This window comes from Dipodomys merriami, unplaced genomic scaffold, assembly GCF_024711535.1.
Source record: "Dipodomys merriami isolate MVZ:Mamm:240054 unplaced genomic scaffold, mDipMer1.0.p SCAF_19, whole genome shotgun sequence".
Taxonomy (NCBI): Eukaryota; Metazoa; Chordata; class Mammalia; order Rodentia; family Heteromyidae; genus Dipodomys; species Dipodomys merriami.
Genome location: NW_027203270.1, coordinates 31,041,294 through 31,066,795, shown reverse-complemented (window position 1 = coordinate 31,066,795; position 25,502 = coordinate 31,041,294). Strand labels below are relative to the sequence as shown.

The following is a 25,502-nucleotide window of genomic DNA, read 5'->3' as shown; positions in this document are numbered from 1 at the left end:
GTGCTTATTGGAATTTTGATTTGTTACTTTATAGCTGGTGCAGCTTGGTAGAGACAGTAAAATCTAGCTCCAAATTCTACAGCGTTACCCACAGGCTGTTCTTTTAAACTTATTCAGAGCTTACATGATGGAAGGAGTGTTTTAGGACATTAACGTATTTCAGTGAGTTATGTCTCCAGAGTTGAATCACATACAAAACCTCATGTAAATTGTCGTGTTTAATGCAGGCCATGAAGTGCTTGGTAGAATTAGTGGAGACATCAGTTGCTTACTTTAGTTAACCTGTTTATTTAAATAACAGTTATGTTTGACTTTATAAAATGCTTACAAATGTTTTCTCAGAGAATTCCCATCACTTTTTATGAAGTTTTGATATTAAACAGGTTGTTGAGGTTATAAATTTGAATTCCTCTTATTCATTTTTGCTTTGATGGGGTGGGGGAAGTAAAAGATAAGCTTTGTTTACCTGTTAAATTTGATCAACTCTCTACTTTAGGTCTTTAGATTGGATAGCCTTGTTTATTGGAAAATATATATACTTTTTGGGGGGTCCAGTCATAGGGCCTGAACTCTGGGCCTGAGCGCTGTCCCTCAGCTCTTCAGCTCAAGGCTAGTGCTCTACCACTTGAGCCACAGCGCCACTTCCAGCTTTTTTCTTGTTGCTTATGTGGTGCTGAGGAATGGAACCCAGGGCCTCATGCATGCAAGGCAAGCGCTCTACCACTGAGCCGCCTTCCCAGCCCCAGAAAAAATATTTTGATAGTAAGCTATAACATCTTATTTCTTTTTAAAATACAGTTTTGAGAGACTGAGTACTTTGAAAAGCAGTTTCAATTAATGCCATGTATTCAGTTTTTTTTAGTACATGCAACTTGTTTTTTGTTTTTGTTTTTTTCATGGTGTTTGAAATAAGGGCCTGGGCGCTGTCCCTGAGCTGTTTTGCTCAAGGCTTGCTCTCTACCACTTTGAACCACAGCACTACTTCCCGTTTTCTGGAGGTTAATTGGAGATAAGAGTCTTGAGGACTGTCATGCTGAGGCTGGCTTTGAACAGCTATCCTCAGATCTCAGCCTCCTGAGTAGCTAGGATTACAGGTGTGAGCCACTGGTGCCCAGCTACACGCAACTTAAAAAAAATTAATTTATTTAATGTGTATGTGGTACTAAGGAATCGAACCCAGGGTTTCATTCATGCTAGGCACTCTACCACTATGCCACATTTCCAGACCTACATGCAGCTATAAAATTGGACTTCTGTGGTTATTATAGATTGTATACTATAAAATGAAATTATTCTGTCATTTTTGCAGGGTAGGACTATGATGAGACTGAATTCAAAGAGTTACATAGAGACTTTTGAGATAAGGTAGACACACCAAAAATGCATTAGCATTTTCCTCAATGAAATCTGCTAATCCTTATTTTCATTTATTATTGAGCTACCTAGGGATTTGCCTGTCAAGGAATCAGTCAGTATTGGATTGCTGATAAGAAGGGATTGGTAAATAATGGTCTTTGAGCCTTAGATTTTTTTGGTGCACTTGAAAACACTTCATCTTGGCCAAATATATAGTAATAATAATAACTCTAGTATGGTGTGAGCCCCAAATGAGGTAAAATGTGATTGAATTACACATTTTTCCCTCAACTGTAGTACATTTTGCTGAGTAAACTTTTTCTTTTCTTTTTTTTTTTTTTTTTTGGGTCCGGTCGTGGGGCCTGAACTCTGGGCCTGGGCGCTGTCCCTCAGCTCTTCAGCCCAAGGCTAGCACTCTACCACTTGAGCCACAGCGCCACTTCGGGCTTTTTTCTTTTTGCTTATGTGGTGCTGAGGAATCAAACCCAGGGCCTCAGGCATGCAAGGCAAGTGCTCTACCACTGAGCCACCTTCCCAGCCCAGTAAACTTTTTCTTGCAGTAGTGTTGTTTTAACTATTATTTTTCCTGATTCACTAAAATCAAATGGTAGCAGATAGCTGGTTGTTTCTGTTAGTGTTTTTTGTTAAACCATTGAGTGTATAGTGAGAAGGGATGGGAGGAAGGGAAATGAAAAAGAACGGATCTATAGCCCAATTTCTTTCTATGCTATGCATGTAACATCAGAGGGTTAAACAAACACATGGAGTGTCTGACAATTTCTCATGGTGTGTGTTTGTGTGTGTGTGTGTGTGTGTGTGTGTGTGTGTGTGTGTGTGTGTGTGTGTGTGTGTGTGTGTGTGTGTGTAGTGGAGGGCCTAGACACTGTCTCTTAGCTACTCTGTTCAAGTCTGGTGCTCTACCACTTTAGTCACAGTTTCATTTTCAGCTTTTTTTGATAGTTAATTTGGAAATAAGAATCTCATCATCTTTCCTGTCTGTTTTGGCTTCAAACCATGATCCTCAGATCTCAGCCTCCTGAGAAGCTAGGATTACAGGTGTAAGCCACCAGCTGTAGCTTAATTCCTCTTCTTTAATACAAGTGTAGAATAGTGTGTGTGTGTGTGTGTGTGTGTGTGTGTGTGTGTGTGTGTGTGTGTGTGTGTGTGTGTGTGTGTGTGTGTGTGTGTGTGTGTGTGTGTGCACATGCACCCCAGTCCTGAGGCTTCAATTTATTAGAGCCTGAGAGCTATTCCTGAATTTGTTGGTTTATTTTGGTTGGTCCTAGGGCCTGAACTGGTCTGGGCTCTGTCCCTCAGCTCTTCAGCTCAAGGTTAGCACCCTACCACTTGAGCCACAGCACCACTTCCAGCTTTTTCTGCTTATGTGGTGCTGAGGAATTGAACCCAGGGCCTCATGCATGCAAGGCAAGCACTCTATCACTGAGCCATCTTCCCAGCCCCTATTCCTGAATTTTTTTACTCAGAGCTGGTGCACTACCACTTGAGCCACAACTTCACTTCTGGCTTTTTAGTGGTTAACTGAAGATAAGAGTCTCACAGACTTTCCTCCTCAGGCAGGCATCAAGCCGTAATCCTCAAATCTCAGCCATCTGAGTATCCAGGATTATAGGTGTGAGCCAAGCTACAGAGAGAAGAATAGTCTTTAAGCTGGATGCTGTGGTTCATGCCTATAATCTCAGCTACTTGGGAGGAAGATTTGGGGAGGATCATGGTTCCAGGCCTGCCAAGGCATGTTATTGAGACTGTCATCCCAAAAATTAAGTCGACATACTGGTGCATATCTGTAATCTGGGCTATGAGGAATACATCGGTAGGAAGATTGACATCTGAGATCTGCCATGATTAAAAATGGAAGACATTATTTGAAAAACAATTTATATATATATATATATATATGTATATGTGTATATATATGTACATATATATAGTCTAATACATTAATACTTTCAACTTTGTTAGCTCAAAACTTGGGATTTATCCATATAGTTGAGTGCAGCAGTAATTTATTCTCATATAAACAACTAATATTATTACTGGTTTTCTTGTTAAACTCATGACTTGGTATGATGGGGCACAGCTGTAATCCTAGTGCTTTAGTAGCAGAAGCAAGAGGATTGTGAGGCCAATTTGGGCTGTATAGTCAGTTAGAGGCAAGTATGGGCTACATAGTGAGACATTGTTTCAAAAAAACCCAACAAAACAAAAAAAAGCAACACAACAAAGCAAAGGTTTTTCTTTCTTTTCTTTCTTTCTTTCTTTTTTTTTTTTTTTTGGTCTAAGAACAGGACTCTAACTTGGTATCAGACACTGTTGCTCATTGGCTGGCACTCTGCCATTTGAGCCATGTCTCCAGCACCAAGGTTTTTTTTTTTTTTTTGGTTTTGTTTTGTTTTCACAAAAATATTTGCACCAGACACTGGTGGCTCACTGCTGTAATCCTAGTTACTCACGAGGTTGAAATACAGATGAACTGATTCATTGGGGGCGGGGAAGGGGAATCTGTCAATCTGTCCTGTTTTTAAATACTGAAATATTTAGTAATGCAAAATAATTTCAAATTATTTTGTATCCTCCTGAACGTTGAGGGTGTAGCTCAAAGTTGAGAAACCCTTCAGTAGACAGCTAATGACCAAGCTGATGCTACTAGACAGGTAACAATTTTAGCATTGACTATGTTAGACTTAGTATGTAAAACTCATTTAAATTATCTGATTTAGAGAAGAAATAGGTGGTTTTTCTAAATAGTAATAGGGTCTTAAGTATCAAAGACCTTAAGTTTTAGCAAATGAGTCATCTTTTTCTTTTTTTAATAGGCTATAGTTTCCTCACGCATAAGCCAAACTGTTTTGGGAAATACTTTTCATCTAAAAGGTTGTTTGCAGCCAGGTTTGGTGGCATACACCCACAATTCCAGCTACTTGGAAGACTAAGGCAGGAATTTGAGGGATAAATGTAGCAAGGAGATCCTGTCTCTAAAACAAAAGCAAAGAACTGGGAGTATACCTCAGTCTCTCTTCAAACCATTTGTCATTTCACATGGAAAGTTAGATTTAAAAATATATATATAAATATATACATATATACACACACACACACACACACACACATATATATATATATATATATTTTTTTTTTTTTTTTTGTCGGTCATGGGGCTTGAACTCTGAGCCTGAGTGCTGTCCCTCAACTCTTCAGCTCAAGGTTAGTGCTCTACCACTTAAACTACAGCACCATTTCCGGTTTTCTGGTGGTTTATTGGAGATAAGAGTTTCATGGACTTTCCTGCCCAGGCTGGCTTTGGACCACAATCCTCAGATCTCAGCCTCCTGAGTAGCTAGGATTACAGGCGTGAGCAACCAGCGCCCGGCTTAAAATATATTTCTATGAAGATGACTTATATCTCTAAGTCTAGTTGGTATCCTGAATATACAAACACATGTCCACAATGGAAGTGGTGCTGTAGCTCAAGTGGTAGAGCGCTCACCTTGAGCTGAAGAGCTGAAGGACAGCACCCAGGCCCAGAGTTCAAGCCCCACGACCGACCAAAAAAAAAACAAAAAACAAACACATGTCCACAAAAGCCAAATGGGATTGTTTTAGATCTAGAACTGATGTTTAATTCCATGTAGCAGTTTGGTCCGTGATTCACAGTAAGAAGCAGGGCAAGTACATGCACACTTATTCACTCTACCCACATTTCTACCCACACCCACAAATGAATAATCTTTATGTCACAGTCTTTACTTACAACCTTACTAATTGTAAAAGGGCCCATTTGTTTTTGTTTGTTTGTTTTTTGTTTGGTCTGATTGTGGTGCCTGAACTCTGGGCCTGGGCGCTGTCCCTCAGCTCTTCAGCTCAAGGCTAGCACTCTACCACTTGAGCCACAGCGCCACTTGCGGCTTTTTTCTTTTTTGCTTCTGTGGTGGTGAGGAATCGAACCCAGGGCCTCATGCATGCAAGGCAAGCGCTGTACCACTGAGCTACCTTCCCAGCCCCATTTGTTTTTATTCAGCTGTATTTCATTTAGAGAAATTAGGTTGGGGAAATAGTTTAAAAAATCAGCCGGGCGCTGGTGGCTCACGCCTGTAATCCTAGCTACTCAGGAGGCTGAGATCTGAGGATCGCGGTTCAAAGCCAGCACGGGCAGGAAAGACTGAGAATCCTATCTCCAATAAACCACCAGAAAGCCGGAAGTGGCACTGTAGCTCAAGTGGTAGAGCGCTCACCTTGAGCTGAAGAGCTGAGGGACAGCGCCCAGGCCCAGAGTTCAAGCCCCATGACCGACAAAAAAAAAAAAAAAAAAAAATCACTGCCTTCTGTAGTATTTAACATAAAGTGTCTTCTTGAGGTAGATATTAAATAAATGCTTACTAGATTAGCGCAGAGAAGGAGGTGATAAAAACATTTATTACCTTATCCCATGTCATAGTCTACCTAAAAAAAAAAACCAACAAAAAACAAAAAAACAGCTATCCTCTCCCCCTGAAAATCTGGAAAAAGTTCTGCTTGGATCCAATTTGCCTAACATTTAAAGCTATAGTCTTTTAAAACAGTGCTCTGGCATTGTCTCACACGTACGCTCACACATGCATTGGCTGCTGTTCACTATGTCTGGTAAAACAGAAAGGACTAATGAGTATGTAGAAAGAGGTTTTAAGCCCCATAGTCCATCCTTCTTTAACACAGGTTCTATTTAAACAATCTATGTTGCTGGGTGTGGATGATGCACACCTGTAATCTCAGCTACTCCAGAGGCAACTACAGAACGATTGAGATTTCTGGGCTAGTCCAGGCAAAGCTAGTGAGACCCTGTTTTGAAAATTAGAATGCAGGAGCTGGGAAGGTGGCTTAGTGGTACAGTGCTTGCCTTGCATGCATGAGGCCCTGGGTTCAATTCCTCAGTACCACATAAACAGACAAAGCTGGAAGTGGTGCTGTGGCTCAAATGGTAGAGTGCTAGCCCTGAACTGAAGAGCCCAGGCCCAGAGTTCAGGCCCCACAACCAGAAAAAAAAAGAAAATCAGAATACAAACAAAAGGGTCAGGGCATGGCTCAAATGGTTTTCTTTCCTTCCCTCCCTCCCTCCCTCCCTCCCTCCCTCCCTCCCTCCCTCCCTCCCTCCCTCCCTCCCTCCCTCCCTTCTTTCCTTTCCTTTCTTTCTTTCTTTCTTTCTTTCTTTCTTTCTTTCTTTCTTTCTTTCTTTCTTTCTTTCTTTCTTTCTTTCTTTCTTTCTTTCTTTCTTTCTTTCTTTCTTTCTTTCTTTCTTTCTTTCTTTCTTTCTTTCTTTCTTTCTTTCGTGCCAGTTCTGGGGCTTGAACTCAGGGCCTGAGCACTGTGCTTTAGTTTTCTCCCTCAAGGCTAGCTGGCACTCTATGCTTGAGCCACACCTTCATTTCCGGCTTTTTAGTGGTTAGTTGAAGATGAGAGTCTACCAACTTTCCTCAGGCTGGCTTCCAACCACAATTCTCAGATCTCAGCCTCCTGAGTAGCTATGATTATGTGTGTGAGCTACCAGCATTGGGCTCCAGTGGCTTTCTTGTTAGGATCCCTGGCTTCAATTCCCAGTACTATACGATAAAACAAAAAACAATTGTATGGAATAAAACTGTAACAAGGACTCAGTTGTGAACATTTACATCTGTGTAGAAATCAGTCTGTGAACTTTGAAAGATAGTGCTTTTAGAAAGCCAAGCCATGATCAGAACCTGGTCCCTCAGAAGGGCAAAATTCCTAACTTGCTTGGTTAGACTTGCCTTACAATTCTATATCTGAAATTGTGTTACTATGTGTCTTTGTGTGTATATATATTTAACAAACTTTTGCCTAACTCTTTTAACCCCTTGAGATAGTATTGTTTTCATCCTTATTTATCAACAAGAAATTTGAGACAAAGTGTGTTTCTGTTAAATTTCCCAGTTGAATGTGTTCCTGTCTTAGCATTGAGTTGTAGAGTTTTAAGAATATTGTTATTTTAAGCCAGGCACCAGTGGTTCATGCCTATAATGCTAGCTACTCAGGAGACTGAGATCTGAGGATCACAGTTCAAAGCCAGCACAGGCAGGAAAGTCTGTGAGACTCTAATCTCCGGTAAACCACCAGAAAACCAGAAGTGGTTCTGTGGCTCAAGTGTTAGAGCGCTCACCTTGAGCTGAAGAGCTTAGGGAGAGCACCTAGAGCTAGAGTTCAGGCCTTACCACCGACCAAAAAAAAAAAAAGCTGCCTATCTGTCTGCCAGTGGATGTACTGTTTTGTACTTTTACCACAGCCATATGAAAAGTTCCAGATGTTCTGCATCTTTATCAACAGTTAATATATTTTTTTATTTTAGACAGTTTAAATAGGTATATAGGAATAGTTCATTTTAAACCTTTGGATCAGAATCTGGGTTCTAGGCCCAGCTTTGCCATTAGCTAAGCTTTTGACCTTAAAGGAGCCATTTAACTTTATTATTATTGTTGTTGTTGTTGTTGTTTTGTCCATTGTGGGGCTTGAACTTTGGGCCTGGGTGCTGTCCCTCAGTCAAGCCAGCACTCTGACACTTTTGCCACAGTGCCACTTCCAGCTTTTTCTATTTATGTGGTGCTGAGGAATTGAACCCAAGGCCTCATGCATGCGAGGCAAGCACTCTACCACTGAGCCACCTTCCCAGCCTGCCATTTAACTTTAATGAGCCTCTCATTTCAGATGACAAATTTGTCATTTGATTGGATAAAAAATTCTCTAATCTTCTACTTTTATTAATATGGAAAGATAAAGATATGGAGAATTTTGTATTTGTACAAAATTATTACTGATTATCTTAAAGTAAAAACAGTAGTAGGGCTATGTGGAGGGCTAGGGATATAGTGCAGCAGTAACACCTGCCTAGCACATTAGATCCTGGGTTTGCTCCCTAGTACCAAAAAACAACAGCAAAAAACATTGTTGGTTGTGGGTTTAGGTTTTTTCTATTATGAAATTCTCAAATATGAAAATTAAAACTTTATATACCCATATTCTATCAATACTTTATGTATATGTCTACTTTACTTTCTTACCAACCCTCTAGTAGTAGTATATGTATATATGTATTTACACATGGAGTCCATATGAAATAACTTGATATCTATAACTATAGTAATGATGTGCGTATATGTATACATATACATTGTACTAATGCTGCTTTTTATTTTTTAACTTATTTATTTTGTGCCAGTCCTGGGGCTTGAACTCAGGGTCTAGGAGTTGTCCCTGATCTTTCCTGCTCAAGGCTAGTGTTCTACTACTTTAAATCATAGCTCCATTCCAGTTTTCTGGTGATTAATTGGAGATAAGAGTTTCATAGTTTTTGCTGCCCAGGCTGGCTTTGAGCCTGGATTCTCAGATCTTAGCCTCCTGAGTAGCTAGGATTATAGGCATGAGCCACCAAGATATTTTTCTGTGTGTGAGCACCAGTCCTGGGCAGAGCCTGGGTGCTGTCCCTAAGTTTTTTTTTTTTTTTTTTTGCCGGTCATGGGGCTTGAACTCTGGGCCTGGCCACTGTTCCTCAGCTCTTCAGCTCAAGGCAAATGCGCTACCACTTGAGCTACAACGCCACTTCCAGTTTTCTAGTGGTTTATTGGAGATAGGAGTCTCACGGTCTTTCCTGCCCTGGCTGGCTTTGAACTACAATCCTCAGATGTCAGCCTCCTGAGAGGCTGGCGCCCGGCTTGTCCCTAAGCCTTTGTGCTCAAGGCTAGCTCTACCACTTGAGTCACAGCTCCACTTACTGCTTTTTTGGTGGTTAATTGGAGTTCAGAGTCTCCTACCTAGGTTGGTTTCGAACCATGATCCTCTGATCTCAGCCTCCTGAGTAGTAAAACATGAGTCATCCCAGCCTGGCTTCCCCCCCTCCCCCCCCCCCCATTTAGTTTCAATGTTGAGCATCAAAGAAACCCAGGGCTTCAGGATGTGTGCATGTCAGACACACACATTACCACTGAGCTCCAGCTCCAGCCCTATCTTTTTTTTTTTTTTTACCTTTAGACTTTTGCTTATTTATTTATTGGTGGGTCATGGGTCTTGAACTCAGGGCCTGGGTGCTGTCCCTCAGCTCTTCATCCAGCCCTATCTTGTACTTGAAGGATCAAAAGGTGCTGGCCTTAAGTCACAGTGTCATCATAGATTGGGTACTACTTTGATATCTTTCACTCCATACTTGTAATTCAAAGAATTCCTCCTGAGGACATTCAAACTCACTATGTTAATTTGAATCTTTCCTTTAGACAGTTTGGCTTATAGAAAGGAGAAAGGAATTGGGAACATCAGGTAGGTAAGGATTTTTTTTTAAATCACTTTTCTTCCCAGCTTAAAGAGAATCTAAGTATTCTTTCTATTAGCATACATTCCCTCTTTTTTTTTTTTTCTAAGAAAAAAATCCTCTTAAGCATTCTAGGAAGCAGCAATAACTCATTATACCTTGGCAATCCCAAGAGAAAACACACACACTTACAAAATCTGAAGTACATCTTCCTTTTGTTGAGGCAATGAGAATAGAAGAAGCAGGCATCTGTCAAGAACAAATGTATTAAATAACGTCCCTAATTTGCATGTGTGTCTTGTGAGTGCCTCTGGACAGAGCATCACATTTGGTGTCTTAGTTAAGAATAAATTTTTCAGTTGAGAATGTGGCTTAGTGCTAGAGTGCTTGCCTAGCATGCAGGAATCCCTGGGTTCGATTCCTCAGTACCACATAAAAAGAAAAAGCCAGAAGTGGCACTGTGGCTCAAGTGGTAGAGTACTAGCCTTGAACAAAAGAAGCTCAGGGAAGCTGGGCGCTGGTGGCTCACGCCTGTAATCCTAGCTACTCAGGAGGCTGAGATCTGAGGATGGCGGTTCAAAGCCAGCCCGGGCAGGAGAGACCGTGAGACTCCTATCTCCAATAAACCACCAGAAAACCGGAAGTGGCGCTGTAGCTCAAGTGGTAGAACGCTCGCCTTGAGCTGAAGAGCTGAGGGACAGCGCCCAGGCCCAGAGTTCAAGCCCCATGACCCACAAAAAAAAAAAAAAAAAAAAAAGAAGCTCAGGAACAGTGCCCAGGCCGAGTTTGAGCCCCAAGACTGTCACAAAAAACAAAAACAAGGGGCTGGGAAGGTAGCTCAGCGGTAGAGTGCATGCCTTGCAAGCATGAGGCCCTGGGTTCGATTCCTCAGCACCACATAAACAGAAAAAGCCGGAAGTGGTGCTGTGGCTCCAGTGGTAGAGCACTAGCCTTGAGCTGAAGAGCTGAGGGACAGCACCCAGACCCAGAGTTCAGGCCCCATGACCGGCAAAAAAAAAAAAAAAGAAAGAAAGAAAAAAAAGGAAAAAAAAAAATAATAAATTTTTCTGGGGAAGGGAGGGAAAAACAGAGAGCTAGGAAGAGGTTTTGGACATTGTCCAAAAAGAAATGTGGTCTTGGGCTGGGAAGGTGGCTCAGTGGTAGAGCGCTTGCCTTGCATGCATGACGCCCTGGGTTCGATTCCTCAGCACCACATAAGCAAAAAAAAAAAAAAAGCCAGAAGTGGTGCTGTGGCTCAAGTGGTAGAGTGCTAGCCTTGAGTTGAAGAGCTGAGGGACAGCGCCCAGGCCCATAGTTCAAGCCCCACGACCAGACCCCCCCCCAAAAAATGTAGTCTTTACTTGACATATAACTATAACCCTTCTGTATATCACCTTTATAATAATAAAAAATAAAAATTAAATGAAAAATTCCAGGTTTCTTTTTTAAAGAAATGTACTCTTTACCTAACATGTCAGATAAAGGTAGCGCCTTTGTACATCACCTTTATAACAATGAAAAAATTAAAAATAATTTTGTGTGTGTGTTTGCTAGTACTTGGGCTTGAATTCAAGGCCTGGGAGCTGCCCCTTGGCTTTTTCACATAAGGCTGTCACTCTACCACTTGAGCCACAGCTCCACTTATGTCCTTTTTTTTGGATGGGGGGTAGATTGGAGATAAGATTTTCATGGACTTTCCTGCCCAGGCTGGCTTGAAATGACAGTCCTCAATATCCAAGCCTCCTGAGTAGCTAGCATTACAGGTGTGAGACATTGGCTCCTATTCCTTTACTTTTCCTTCAAAAACTTATAGTGAGAGAGATAACATTAATAGAAAACAATTGCAACTCAGAATGTATGTTTAGGAGATAGTCTTTGTACCTGAGGTGGTAATGAAACATTTCATGGCATTCCATGTAGATATAGACCTTGAAAGATAGCAAGTATATTATGATAGTGGCAAGTGGTAAAAGGAAATAGTAACATATACTGTTACAGGTAGAAAAGTTAGGTGTGTTTGAGAAATACCATGAGGATGCTAGGCAGAAGCCAAGATTGAGTTAGTTGGATTCTGATAGTAGAGGACTTTTGAATGGTTTGCCAAGATGTTGTTCTCTATTTAGTGGTTTTAAAAACTACTGAATATTTTGTAGCTAGGATGTACATGATCCAAATTCTGAAAATTTCTGTGAAGGGTGGTCTGAAAAAGGGAGGTAAAAAGGCTGCTGTAATAATCTGGTTATGAGGCCACGAGGCTCTGAAGGGGTGTGGGAGTTGTCATATTAGCAATTTGAATGGGAAGGACGATCAATTTCAGTACATAGAGCTTAGCTTAGTTGAATAGATATTGAGGAAAGGGAAAGACAGCAGCCAAAATACACTTGAGACCTGGAAAAGTCTGCAGACCTGAGTCTCAGAGAAGGTGGCTGCCTCCTTCTTCCATGGACTTGAACATAAAATAAGAACTTAAAACAAATAAAATTTAGAACTGGGATAGAGGAAAGGTATACTGATTCTTATTTTAAAAATAAAAGTTACAGTTTAAAACTAAAGATATGTAGTATTAATTCAGAGAGGAGTGTATAAACCAGGAGAGGAAGGGGAGTTTTTATTTAACAGCCAGATCTGTGTTCCCATCTGATTTTTATTCAGAGTGAAATGCCTCAGACATTGTACTGAGCAATAACAACACAACACTCACTGAATAAGAAGAGAATCCTTGTTAGCAGATTTAGGAAACTGTTTGAAACCATCTTCTGCACAGACTTAAATGACACTATAAACACACGTATATTTTGTTTGAATAATGGTCTCTTCACTGCCAGAGACCTATAGAACCCCTGGTATGTAGGGTATCCATGGGGAAACTCAGCTTTAACACCAATTGCCCTACAACTTTACCTTTGTGTGCCACATGAAGACAAGAATTTTTGGCTCTGTTTTATTGTTCTGTTCTTGAAATATTAATTACTGATTAGTGGATGTAATAATAGTAGTTACTATTGGGAAGGTTGGAGTCTTCTGAGTGATGGTCTTACCAAGAAGTTGTTTTACTTTTAACCTATTTAGTATTTTTTACTATTTAGTATTTTTTACTATTTAGTATTTTTTACTATTTAGTATTTTAAAATCACAGGTCAGTAGATTTAGGATTAAAGTTTTATTAAGTCTGAAACATACTATATTTCTTATATTTTTATTATTTTGCTTATAGTTTTTAGAGATATGAAATCTAAGTTATAATAAAGAGAAAATTCAATAGGCAAATTATGGAGAGATTTTCAGTTACAATTTACTTCTTTAATCCCATAGTCATATAAAAAGATTACTTTAGATTTCATTTGTGGTTATAATCTCTCTATGATTAGGTGTTAGTGCTTATAGGTTCTTTAATTATTTTAAGACTTTCAAAGGAGGTAACATTGCTTTTGAAATAACATTTAGCTGGACATGTTGGCACATGGTTGTGAACCTCTTAAGAGGCTAAGACAGGAGGATTTTGAGTTCAAGGCCTGCTAGGGCTACATAGTAAGTTTGAGACTGGCTTGGGCTATGTAGTGAGAACCTATCTCTAAAAAGAAGTAAGCAAGGGGGCTGGGAAGGTAGCTCAGTGGTAGAGCACTTGCCTTGCATGCATGAGGCCCTGGGTTCGATTCCTCAGCACCACATAAGCAAAAAGAAAAAAGCCAGAAGTGGCGCTGTGGCTCAAGTGGTAGAGTGCTTGCCTTGAGCTGAAGAGCTTAGGGACAGCGCCCAGGCCCAGAGTTTAGGCCCCAAGACCGGAACCCCCCCCCCAAAAAAAAAGTGAGCAAGGAAAAAAAACCCACAAAACAAATTCTCAAATAAGAAAGTTACAAGTGTAAACTTTACATACCCATATCTTATCAATACATAGGGCTGATCTTCTTTATGTATATATCTACTTCCTTACCAACCCTGACTTTACCATTAATTTGAAGCAATTTTACACATCTTATTATTTATCAGCATAAACATTTTGTTGTTGGTGGTGGTGGTCCTAGAGCTTGAACTCAGGGCCTGGGTTCTGTCCCTGAACTTTGCTCAAGATTAGCACTCTGCCCTTGTGCCACAGCTTCACTTCTGGGTTTTTTGGTGATTAATTGGAGATAAGAATCTCATGGACTTTCTCGATTGGTCTGGCATTGAACCTCAGTCCTCAGGTCTCAGTCTCCTGGGTAGCCAGGATTATAGACCAGAGTCACCAGTACATAGCTTAAACATTCTATTGAAGTACATACCTACTGAGTTGGGTGTGGCTCAAGGGGTAGAGCACATGTCTAATAATGTACAAACCCAGATACCAGAAAAAAAAAAAAAGACAACTACCATTTTTATACTTTAAAAAAACCTTCTGGATGTCATTAAATAATCAGTGCTTTTATTTCTCAGTTCACTCAATTTTTTTTTCCCCATTTATTTGACTTAGGGTCTAAAGAAGAGTGGGGCCAAGCACTGGTGTCTCACACCTGTAATCTGAGCTACTCAGGAGGCTGACTTGAGGATCTTGGTTTGAAGCCAGATGGGACAGGAAAGTCCCTAAGACTCTTATCTTCAATCAACCACCAGAAAGCTGGAAGTGGAGCTGTGGCTCAAGCGGTAGAACACTAGATTGAGCACAAAAGTTCATGTACAGTGCCTAGGCCCTAAATTGAAGCCTCAGAACCAGCGTGCGCACGCACGCACGCACGCACGCACACAGAGTGATTGGCTAGTAAGTTTGTTAAATCTTTAGATTGTAGGCTGGTGGTTTGCTACCCTTTTTGCAGTTTCCAGATTGTTTGGCATGTAACTTGATTTTCAGACCATGTTCTGAGTTTTGCTGATTGTACATATGTGGTATCATTTGACACATTCCTCTGCTGCTTTTGTTCTCTTTCTTCTTTTCTTCTTTTTTTCTTTCTTTCTTTCTTTCTCTTTCTCTTTTTCTTTCTCTCTCTCTTTCTTACCCAAGACTGGGACTCAAATTAGGTACCTAGTGCTTTCACTCATTGGCTAGAGCCATGCCTCCAGCATCCTCAGTTTCTTTTTTTCTTTTTCTCATACGTTGGTTTTTAGATCTCCAGGCTTGATTAATTGATGGCTCAATTCTTTTTACAGGCCATAAGGCACCACCTACTGCCCAGAGACATTGTTTATTATTTATATTATTCCCAGCCATTGATGATCTTTGCCTAGATCTATTCCTTTGAGGTTATAAAATAATACCTAATTCTATATTTCTTCTTTCATTATTATCTGGAATGTTTCTATAAAAAAAAATTCTGGTCTGGGAAGGTGGCTCAGTGGTAAAGTGTTTGCCTCGCATGCATGAGGCTCTGCGTTTAATTCCTCAGCACCACATAAGCAGAAAAAGCTGGAAGTGGCACTGTGGCTCAAGTGGTAGGGCACTAGCCTTGAGCTGAAGAGCTGAGGGACAGCACCCAGGCCCAGAATTCAGGCCCCATGACTGACAATAATACTAATACTAATAATTCTAAGCTGAGTAATGGTAGCTCATGCCTGTAATTCTAGCTACTCAGGAAGCTGAGATCTGAGGATTGGGGTTCAAAGCAACCTGGGCAGGAAAGTCCATGAGACTCTTTATCTCCAATTAACCACCAGAAAACTGAACGTGGTGCTGTGGCTCAAGTAGTAGAACATTACTGAGCATAAAAGCTCAAGGACAGTGCCCAGGCCCTGAGTTAAGCCCCGGCTCTGGCACCAAAAAATTGAAATTTCTGCCTGGCACAGTAGTATACACCAGTAATCCCAATACTCAGGATACTAAAGGAGGTAGATCACAAGTTTAAGCCAGCTGAACTATGTAACAAGTTCCAGGCCAGTATGAACTACTAGTAAGACCCTGTGTTCCCCCAACTGCCCAAAAAAAGACAAAGAAAATTTCCAAACTGTATGCAGTGACACTCAGGAATTTGAGGCCAGCCTATCCAATATTATGACTGTGAGATCCCCAAAAGAAAGCTGCCTCTTATCTCCAATGAACCCCTCCCCATTAACACACACAAAAAGCTGGAGGTAGAAGTATGGTCAAATGGTAGAACTCCAGCCATGAATGAAAAAGCTCAGGAGCAGTGTCCTGGCCCCTGAGTTCAAGCCTTAGAACTGGCGCACGTGCACGTACACACACACACACACACACACACACACACACACACACACACACACACACACGCAAACAAAACCTTTATTAGATTTTTTTCCTGATTGCATCAATTTATAACACATACATGATAAAGAAATTTGTTTTTGTTTTTGTTTTTTTGTCGGTCATGGGCTGAACTTCGGGCCTGGGTGCTGTCCCAGTGCTCTTCAGCTCAAAGCAAGCGCTCTACCACTTGAGCCACACCGCCACTTCCAGTTTTCTAGTGGTTTATTGGAGATAAGAGTCTTACAGACGGGGCTGGGAAGGTGGCTCAGTGGTAGAGCGCTTGCCTTGCATGCATGAGGCCCTGGGTTCGATTCCCCAGTACCAGATAAGCAAAAAGAAAAAAAAAAGCCGGAAGTGGCGCTGTGGCTCAAGTGGTAGAGCGCTAGCCTTGAGCTGAAGAGCTGAGGGACAGCGCCCAGGCCCAGAGTTCAGGCCCCACGACCGGACCCAAAAAAAAAAAAAAAAAAAAAGGGCTGGGAAGGTGGCTCAGTGGTAGAGCGCTTGCCTTGCATGCACGAGGCCCTGGGTTCGATTCCTCAGTACCACATAAGCAAAAAGGAAAAAAAAAAGCCGGAAGTGGCGCTGTGGCTCAAGTGGTAGAGTGCTAGCCTTGAGCTGAATAGCTGAGGGACAGCGCCCAGGCCCAGAGTTCAGGCCCCACAACCGGACCCCCCCCCCCCCAAAAAAAAAAGTCTTACAGACAGCCGGGCGCTGGTGGCTCACGCCTGTAATCCTAGCTACTCAGGAGGCTGAGATCTGAGGATTGTGGTTCAAAGCTAACCCGGGCAGGAAAGACTATGAGACTCCTATCTCCAATAAACCACCAGAAAGCTGGAAGTGGCGCTGTAGCTCAAGTGGTAGAGTGCTCGCCTTGAGCTGAAGAGCTGAGGAACAGTGCCCAGGCCCAGAGTTCAAGCCCTATGACCGACCAACAAAAAAAGAGTCTCACAGACTTTTCTGCCTGGGCTGGCTTTGAACTGCAGTCCTCAGATCTCAGCCTCCTGAGTAGCTAGGATTACATGCGTGAGCCACTGCGCCCAGCTTGGCTTTCTTTAGATTAAGAGAGGCTTGTGTAAAATTCATCTCCATGTGCCTCTACTTACTCTACAGGCCAATAGTCTGTTGACTTCTTTTGTGCTGGATACTTCTTATGCTTATAGGCTTACTTTCAGATATTTCTGCACAGTTAAGATGCAAATGCTTATAGGCTTACTTTCAGATATTTCTGTGTAGTTAAGATACAAATATCTAAAATATAAATGTGCTGTTACCAGTTAATTTCTTTTATATCCTAAAAGTAACTTCTTTGGAGTTATTGGTAAAAACATGGAATGAACAAGTTGTTCACTTAAATTATGAGTGTTTGGGACTTTTGTGTTACTGAAATTTGCATAGTCATTCCCAGTTTGGCATAAAGAACAGCATTTGGGGGAAAGTTAAGAATTCTGTGTGGAGGGCTAGGGATGTAGCTCAGCAGCTGCCTAGCATGAGATCCTGTTATTCCCCAGTACTAAAAAGGATGGGAGAGAAGAATGAGAGAAAGACAGAGGATGGGGAAGAGGGGTAAAGAGAATATTCCATGTGGAAAAATCCCTTGTATATTTGAACATCTTTCATTCCTGGTTCAGGTTATTACTGAGTAATTGTGCATTGGAACACATAGCCAAGAATAATGTTGTATCAGAGGAGTTTTGTTCCTCCTACAAGCAAATCATTAAATTGCTACATGCTTTGTGATTAACCTTGAGTTAAAATTTTAGTGTTATATCATCAGTAACTGAGGCTTGTCAATATAATATGTATATGTGTGTTTAGGAAGAGTTCTCTTCTTCCTTTAAATAGAAGAGTTATATTGTAGTATGAAAGTGTATCAGTTTCACACACACACACACACACACACACACACACACACTTTACCTGTTATCTGTGTTATCTGCCATATAATGAAAGAACCTTACTTGAAAGTTGTAGATCTCTTGAGGACAGCCAATACCACATTCAGAATGAAACTAGGTTACTGCTTCTGCAACATACTGTGGTTTGTATCAAAAGCTGTTTTGGTCTTATCTTTAAAATTGTCATCTTCTCTTTGAAGTGGTCATGTATTATTAATTGGGAGTAGTTTTAAAATTTAAGAATTTCCCAAAGTGAACCAAAATGTTTCAGTATTTTTAATGTGGTTGTTATGCAGATTATATAGAAGGTTTATCTTAAGGCAACATAATTCTTCAGTAAGACCCAAGGGGGAAAAATATACCAGATTTGAGAAAGTATTAAAGACCAAAAGTGTTTTAAAAGGGCATACCAAATATTTTTATATACATAGGCTAGAGATTTCCTTAGTTTTAAACATATCTCTGGTATAGTGCTGAGTTTGTGTGTTGTTTTTGTAATCACCTTTATACAGCCAAGAAAATATTAAGTACCTTTCCTTTACTATTTTTAAAATTTTACCTTTTTGGTTGGTTGTAGAGCTCGAACTCAAGGCCTAGGTGCTGTCCCTGAGCTCTTTTGCTCAAGGCTAGCACTCTACCACTTTGAGTCAGAGCACTACTTCCAATTTTTAAGTGGTTAATTGGAGATAAGAGTCTCATGGGAACTTTTCTGCCGGAGCTGGCTTTGATCTGCAGTCCTCAGATCTCAGCCTCCTGAGTATCTAGGATTACAGGTATGAGCCACCAGCACCTGGCTCTTAAATTTACTTTTTTACACAGAGTCTTGATAGGTAGCCCCGGTTGGCCTCAAACTTTAGATCTTCTTGTCTTAGATTCCTAAATGCTGGGATTACAGGTATACACCACAACATTCAGCTTTCTTATTTCTTAAAGTGTTGGTGTATTCTGGTATTAAAATTTAGTTTCAGTTTATTGAAATTTTTTATGGGCTATTAGATTTGTGAACTATATTTGTGTTTAAAGAGTCAAGTAGAAGGTAGGCACTGGTTATTCAGGGACTTTCCTGCCAACACTGGCTTTATGCCAGGGTCCTCCTTGCAGTCTCAGCCTCCTGATTATAGACATGAGCCACTGGCACCCAGTAAGAATGTCTTTTTTATTTTGTTTTATTTATTTATTTATTTATTTATTTATTTTGGTCCTTGGACTTGAACTTGAACTCTGGGTCTGGTTGCTGTCCCTGAGCTTTTGTGGTTTAGGCTAGCACTCTACCACTTGAGTCACAGTTCCACTTCAGCTTTTTTGGTGGTTAATTGGAGGTAAGAGTCTCACAGACTTTTCTGCTCCAGCTGGCTTTGAATTGCAATCCTCAGATCTCAGCCTCCTGAGTAGCTAGGATTACAGGTATGAGCCACTGCTGCCTGACAGGTTTTTTTTTTTTTTAATTACATTTACAGTTATAACCATCACCAGGCCTTAATTCCAAAACATTTTCATTGTCCCAAAGGAAAACTGGGATCCATTAGCACTTACTCCCTATACTTTCTTATCCCAACTCCTGTAGTTGCTTTCTGTCTATGGATTTGTTTATTCTGGCCATTTCATCTAAAAAAGATCTCTCAAGGCAGATGCTGGTGGCTCACTCCTATAATCCTAGCTACTCAGGAGGCTTAAATCTGAGGGTGGAGATTCCAGCTGGAGCAGGAAAAGTCTGTGAGATTCTTATCTCAAATTAACCACCAGAAAACCGGAAGTGGCACTGTGGCTCAAGTGGTAGAGCAGTTGCCTTGAGCTGAAGAACTGAGGGACAGGGCCCAGGCCCAGAGTCCAAGCCCCATGACAGATCTTTCATCTAAAAAGGATCATTCAGTTATGAAGTCTTTTAGGTCTCATTTCTTTCATTTAGTGTCATGTTTTAAGGATGCCAACATTGTGCCATGTATCAGTACTTGGTTCTATTTGTAGTTGACTTAATTTGTATACTTGTACATTTTATGTATGTATTCACCCGTTGATATGTATTTGAATCATGTTTACTTTTGGCTGTTAGGAAAATTATTGATGGGAACATTTGAGTTTGAGTTTTTGTATAAATATACTGTTATATTTTTAGGCCTAGAACATGTACCATTTATATTCCTACCAATAATATGTGAAGCTCCCAATTCTTCCCTATTCTTGCTAATACTTGTTGTTGTACAATTTTTTTTATTATAGCCATCGTGGTAATATCTTATTATGGTTTTGATTTACTTCTCTTTAATGACTAGTGATGTTTAGATCTCTTCTTATACCTGTTGATTGTTTATATATCTTCTTGGAAGAAATGTCTATTCAAATTCAATTTTTTTTCTTGGGTAATTTGTCTTTTTATGTTGAATTGTAGATGTTCATTATATATTCTGGTTACTAGACTCTCCCTGTTCTTGTATTGTCTCGTTTTCTTGACAGTGTTCTTTGTATACAAGTTTTTTTTGTTTTTTAAACAAGAATTCACTGGCTAGCCCAGGTTTCAAACTTTTTTTTTTTTTGGTCAGTTTTGGGGCTTGAACTCAGAGCTGGTGCTGTCTCTGAGTCTCTTTGTGTTCAAGGTCAATGCTCTGCTTCTTGAACCACTTCTGGGTTTTGAGTGGTTAATTGGAGGTAAGAGTCTCATGGGGACTTTTCTACCAGGCTGGCTTTGAACTGCAATCCTTAGATCTCAGCCTCCTGAGTAGCTAGGATTACAGGTCTAAGTCACCATTGTCTGGCTCTGACTTTAAACCTTCCCAGCTCCTGGCTTTAAACTTTTGATTTCAGTAACCACTTTCAACAAACTAAGACTCAAATTTTATTTATTTATTTATTTTTTTTTTTTGGTCCAGTTGTGGGGCCTGGACTCTGGGCCTGGACGCTGTTCCTCAGCTCTTCAGCTCAAGGCTAGCGCTCTTCCACTTGAGCCACAGTGCCACTTCCGGTTTTTTTCTTTTTTGCTTATGTGGTGCTGAGGAATTGAACCCAGGGCCTCATGCATGCAAGGCAAGCGCTCTACCACTGAGCCACCTTTCCAGCCCTTGGCTTTAAACTTTTGATTGCAGTAACCACTTTCAACAAACTAAGACTCAAATTTTAAATAGTTGTATTTCATCTAAATAAACTCAGGTAAATAAATTTGTTTAAAGTTGGTTATAGAAACAAAATTTACAACAAAAACAGGTTCTATAACACAAGATCAGCAGTATACTTTTAAATGTCCTTCAATTCCAGAGCCAGGAATGTTGGCCTATGCCTGTAATTTCAGAACTTGGGAGGATAGTTAATTCTTTGGTGTATTACTATGATCTTTTCCATCAAAACATGTTAAACTCTTGACTCAGATAAAATCTAGTGCCCTTAAAAGCAGCCAGAATAGGGCTGGGAAGGTAGCTTAGTGGTAGAGTACTTGCCTATCATGCATGAAGCTCTGGGTTCAATTCCTCAGCACCACATAAACAGAAAAAGCCAAAAGTGGTATTGTACTTAAGTGGTAGGGTGCTAGCCTTGAGCACAGAGAGGGTCAGAGACAAAGCCCAGGCCCTGAGTTCAAGCCCTAGGACACACACGCGCGCACACGCGCACACGCGCACACACACACACACACACACACAACATAAAAACAAAAACAGCCAGAATAAGCCATGCACCAGTAGCTCATTCCTGTAATCCTTGCTACTTGGGAAACTGAGAATGGACACACACACACACACACACACACACACACACACACACACATAAAAACAAAAACAGCCAGAATAAGCCATGCACCAGTAGCTCATTCGAGAATGGACACACACACACACACACACACACACACACACACACACACACACACACACACACACACACACACACACACACACACACACACACACACACACACACACACACACACCATAAAAACAAAAACAGCCAGAATAAGCCATGCACCAGTAGCTCATTCCTGTAATCATCCTTGCTACTTGGGAAACTGAGAATGGACACACACACACACACACACACACACCATACACACACACACACACACACACACACACACACACACACACCATAAAAACAAAAACAGCCAGAATAAGCCATGCACCAGTAGCTCATTCCTGTAATCCTTGCTACTTGGGAAACTGAGAATGGGAAGATTGCATTTTGAGGCCAGTCAGGACATTAAGCTTAAATTTCAGAATCTTCAAGTTATAGAAGAATATGGTACTTGGTGATCTACTCATAAAAAGTGTATAAGCTGGGTTTTGGTGTCTCATGCCTATAATCCTAGCTACTCAAGAGGCTGAGATCTGAGGATTGTAGTTCAAAGCCAGCCTGGGCAGGAAAGTCTGTGAGACTGTTATCTCCAATTAACCATTAGAAAAACCAGGAGGTGCAGCTCCAGTGGTAAAGTAGTTGAGCACTAACCTTGAGCAAAAAAAACTCAGGGACAGCACCTAAACCTAAACCTTGAGTTCAAGCCCCAGGACTGGCACAAAAAAAAATAAAAAAGAGTAGATGCATAATAGTCCTTAAAGGAACTCTTTTTCAATGCTGAAGATTAAATCTAGGGCCTTGTGTATGCTAGGCAAGTACTTTACCAATTGAGCTATGCCTCCAGTCCCTTTTTAAAAAAAAATAACTTTTTGTGGTATTAGCATTTGAACTTAAGACCTCAAGCCACTAGACAGGCACTATATTACTGAGTCACACTTCCAGATACGATCTTGTTTCCTGCCTAAGCATACCATGATCTGTCTATTTTATTTATTTTTCTTTCTTTTTTTTTTTTTTTTGTCAGTCATGGGACTTGAACTTGGCCTGGGTGCTGTCCCTCAGCTCTTGAACTTGGCCTGGGCGCTGTCCCTCAGCTCTTCAGTGCAAGGCAAGCACTCTACCACTTGAGCCACATCTCCACTTCTGGTTTTCTCATGGTTTATGGGAGATGAGAGTCTCACAGACTTGGCTGCCTAGGCTGGCTTTGAACCACAATCCTCAGATCTCAGCCTCCTGAGTAGCTAGGATTACAGTTGTGAGCTACGGGTACCCGGCTTTGATCTGTCTATTTTAGCTTCCTTAGTGTAACTAGGATGACAAGCATGTGCAAGCACACCTAACATCTTTCTGTTGAGGTGGAGTCTCATGGACTTTTTTTTTTTTTTTTTTTTTTTGGTCAGTTGTGGGGCCTGAACTCGGCCTGGGTGCTGTCTCAGCTCTTCAGCTCAAGGTGAGCTCTCTACCACTTGCGCCACAGGGCCTCGTCCAGCTTTTTCTGCTTATGTGGTGCTGAGGGATTGAACCCAGGGCCTCATGCATATAAGGCAAGCACTCTACCAATGGGCCACCTTCCCAGCCCCTCATGGACTTCTTTGTCTAAGCTGGCCTGGAACTATAATCCTTCCATCTAAATTTCCCATATGTGTTAGGATTATAGGCACACTCATCTATCAGTTAGGATTATACTGCACTCATCTATCAGTTGAAAAAGAGTCTAATAAACTTTTCCCCTTTGGCTAGCCTCAAACCACAGTCATTGCTTCTTAAGTAGCGAGGATTACAGGCATGAACCACTGGCACCTGCCTTATTTTATTTGTTTTTGAGACAGAGCTTCACCTCTACCTTTGTCCAGGCTGGCTTTGAATTTCCAATTATTCTGCCCATGCCTTCCAAATAGCTGAGAGACACATAACCAAAGCCCAGTTTAAATGTTGCTCTTCTTTCTTGAGCTATAGATTTAGGAAAGAAATTGGTACATGACTGACTGTTTCTAGTACTAATGAATAGCAACAAGATCTTACAAACTCTCATTTGAAAGGGGTAGGAAATACAAACATAATAGCTGTCAATGGATGCTAGCAAGTTCTGAAGCCTCTCAGATCAATCATTGAGAAGGCCCTTGCAGGGACAGAGATGTTCTTGACCAGAGCTGATTTTCTTTCTTTCTTTTTTTCCCCTTTATATGTATGTGTGCCAGTACTATGGCTTGAACACAGGATCTCTTTCTTTTCTTTTCTTTCTTTCTTTTTTTTTTGGTTGGTCATGGGGCCTGAGCTCTGGGCCTGAGCACTGTCCCTCAGCTCTTCAGCTCAACGCTAGCGCTCTGCCACTTGAACCAGTGCCACTTGCAGGATCTCTTACTTGGCTTGATTGCTCACAACTGGTACTCTACTACTTGAGCCATTCCTCGAGGCTTGCATTTTGCTGACTAATTGAATATGGAGTCTTTCATACTTTTCTGCCTAGGCTGGCTTCAAACCATGAGCCATTGGCATCTGCCCTGACTTTGTTTCTTGAGCAGGTTACTCTGTTTTCCCATGATCACTAGCTTCATCCACTTGACCTTTTTTTTTTTTTTTTCTATTGTCGTCTTTGACATACCAAAAATGGACATTAAGGATTATACTCCCTTAGGAAAATGAAGATCTTTCTTAGTCTGTTTCATGACAAAAATGCTTGCAAATCCAGAGGTCAATTTGGTTGAGTTGTCATAGATCCTCCCTCCCTTCTTCCTTCCTTCCCTCTTTCCTTCCTTCCCTCTCTCCTTCCTTCCCTCTCTCCCTCCCTCCTTCCTTCTTTCCTTCTTTCTTCCCTCCCTCCCTCCCTCTTTCTCTTTTTCTCTTTCTCTTTCTTTTCTTTTCCTTTCTTCTTTTCTTTTCTTTTCCTTTCTTTTCTTTCTTGGATCCTGGGGCTTAAACTCAGGGCCTGGGTGCTGTCCTGAGCTTTTGTGCTTAAGGGTAGCACTCTGCCATTTGAATCATAGCTCTACCTCTGGTCTTCTGGTGGCTAATTATGGATGAGGCTCTCAAGATGTTCCTGATTAGTCTAGCTTTAAACTATAGTCCTCAGATCTCAGCTTTTTGAGTAGTTAGTATTAAAGACATGAGTCACTGGCATTTGACTTACATCATAGTTTCTTTTGGGAGTATAATTTCTTCCTTTCCTTTCCTTTTCCTTTCATTTCTTCTTTCTTGTTTTTGTTCTGGTCATGGGGCTTGAACTCAGGACCTAGGCACTGTTCCTGAGCTTTTGTTCTCAAGGTTAGTACTCTACCACTGGAATCACAGCTCTACTTTTTGGCATTTTGTGTTTAATTCGTGATAAGAATGTCTCTTACCTTTCCTGCCCAGGAGGGATTGGAGCCAGATCTCAGCCTCCTGAGTAGCTAGGATTACAGGCGTGAGCCACTGGCATCCGGCTCTCCACAGCTCTTTTCTAATGATTCTCCTGATATTTATTGCATAGCTCTGCTTTATTGGTCCCACATTTCTTTTCACTTGATTTTGATATAGATGTTTTTGCTATAATGTTATGTATGTATGACTTTCCAAACTCTCATGTTCTGCAAAATTGAGCTGTAATTTCCTTATTTATAATTACAAAAACCTACTAAATATATCTACTTAGATGTCAAGTAAACATGATGGCATTTATTACCATGGCTTTCTGATATTCCACTAATGCAAAAGTAATTTTTTTTTAAAGAAGAAAAAATTTGTGAGGACAAAATGAAGAGAAGAGCATAGCAAAGGCATAACGAATAGTAATCATACACAGTGGTAATGTAAGCAATAACTACTGATTTCTAAAAGCTCAGAGACAGTGCTCTGATCCTGAGTTCAAGCCCCAAGACCAAAACCAATTAATTAATTAGTTAAAGTTAAAATCAACCCCAAAGTTTTATAGTAGATATTAAATAGAAATAATAATAAGACTTTTACAATGCCCATGCACATGGCAGGCACTCAGTGAACACCAATTTCTTTCCTTAGTTAGACAGGGTCCATG

At 40.8% G+C, this 25,502-nt stretch overlaps 1 protein-coding gene across 3 annotated transcripts in view; it reads left to right on the top strand.

Annotated features, from left to right (window-relative positions):
- Window positions 1–25,502, top strand: part of Znf652 (zinc finger protein 652) — a 55,830-nt gene that overhangs the window by 4,755 nt on the left and 25,573 nt on the right. Inside the window, exon 1 of one of the 3 annotated variants that reach the window (XM_070028306.1) lies at window positions 14,092–14,390. The exons of the other annotated variants lie outside the window; for them this stretch is intronic. The gene's annotated coding sequence lies outside the window, so the exon portion shown is untranslated. Of the gene's footprint in view, window positions 1–14,091; window positions 14,391–25,502 lie in introns of those variants that run through there. 3 annotated transcript variants of the gene reach the window in all.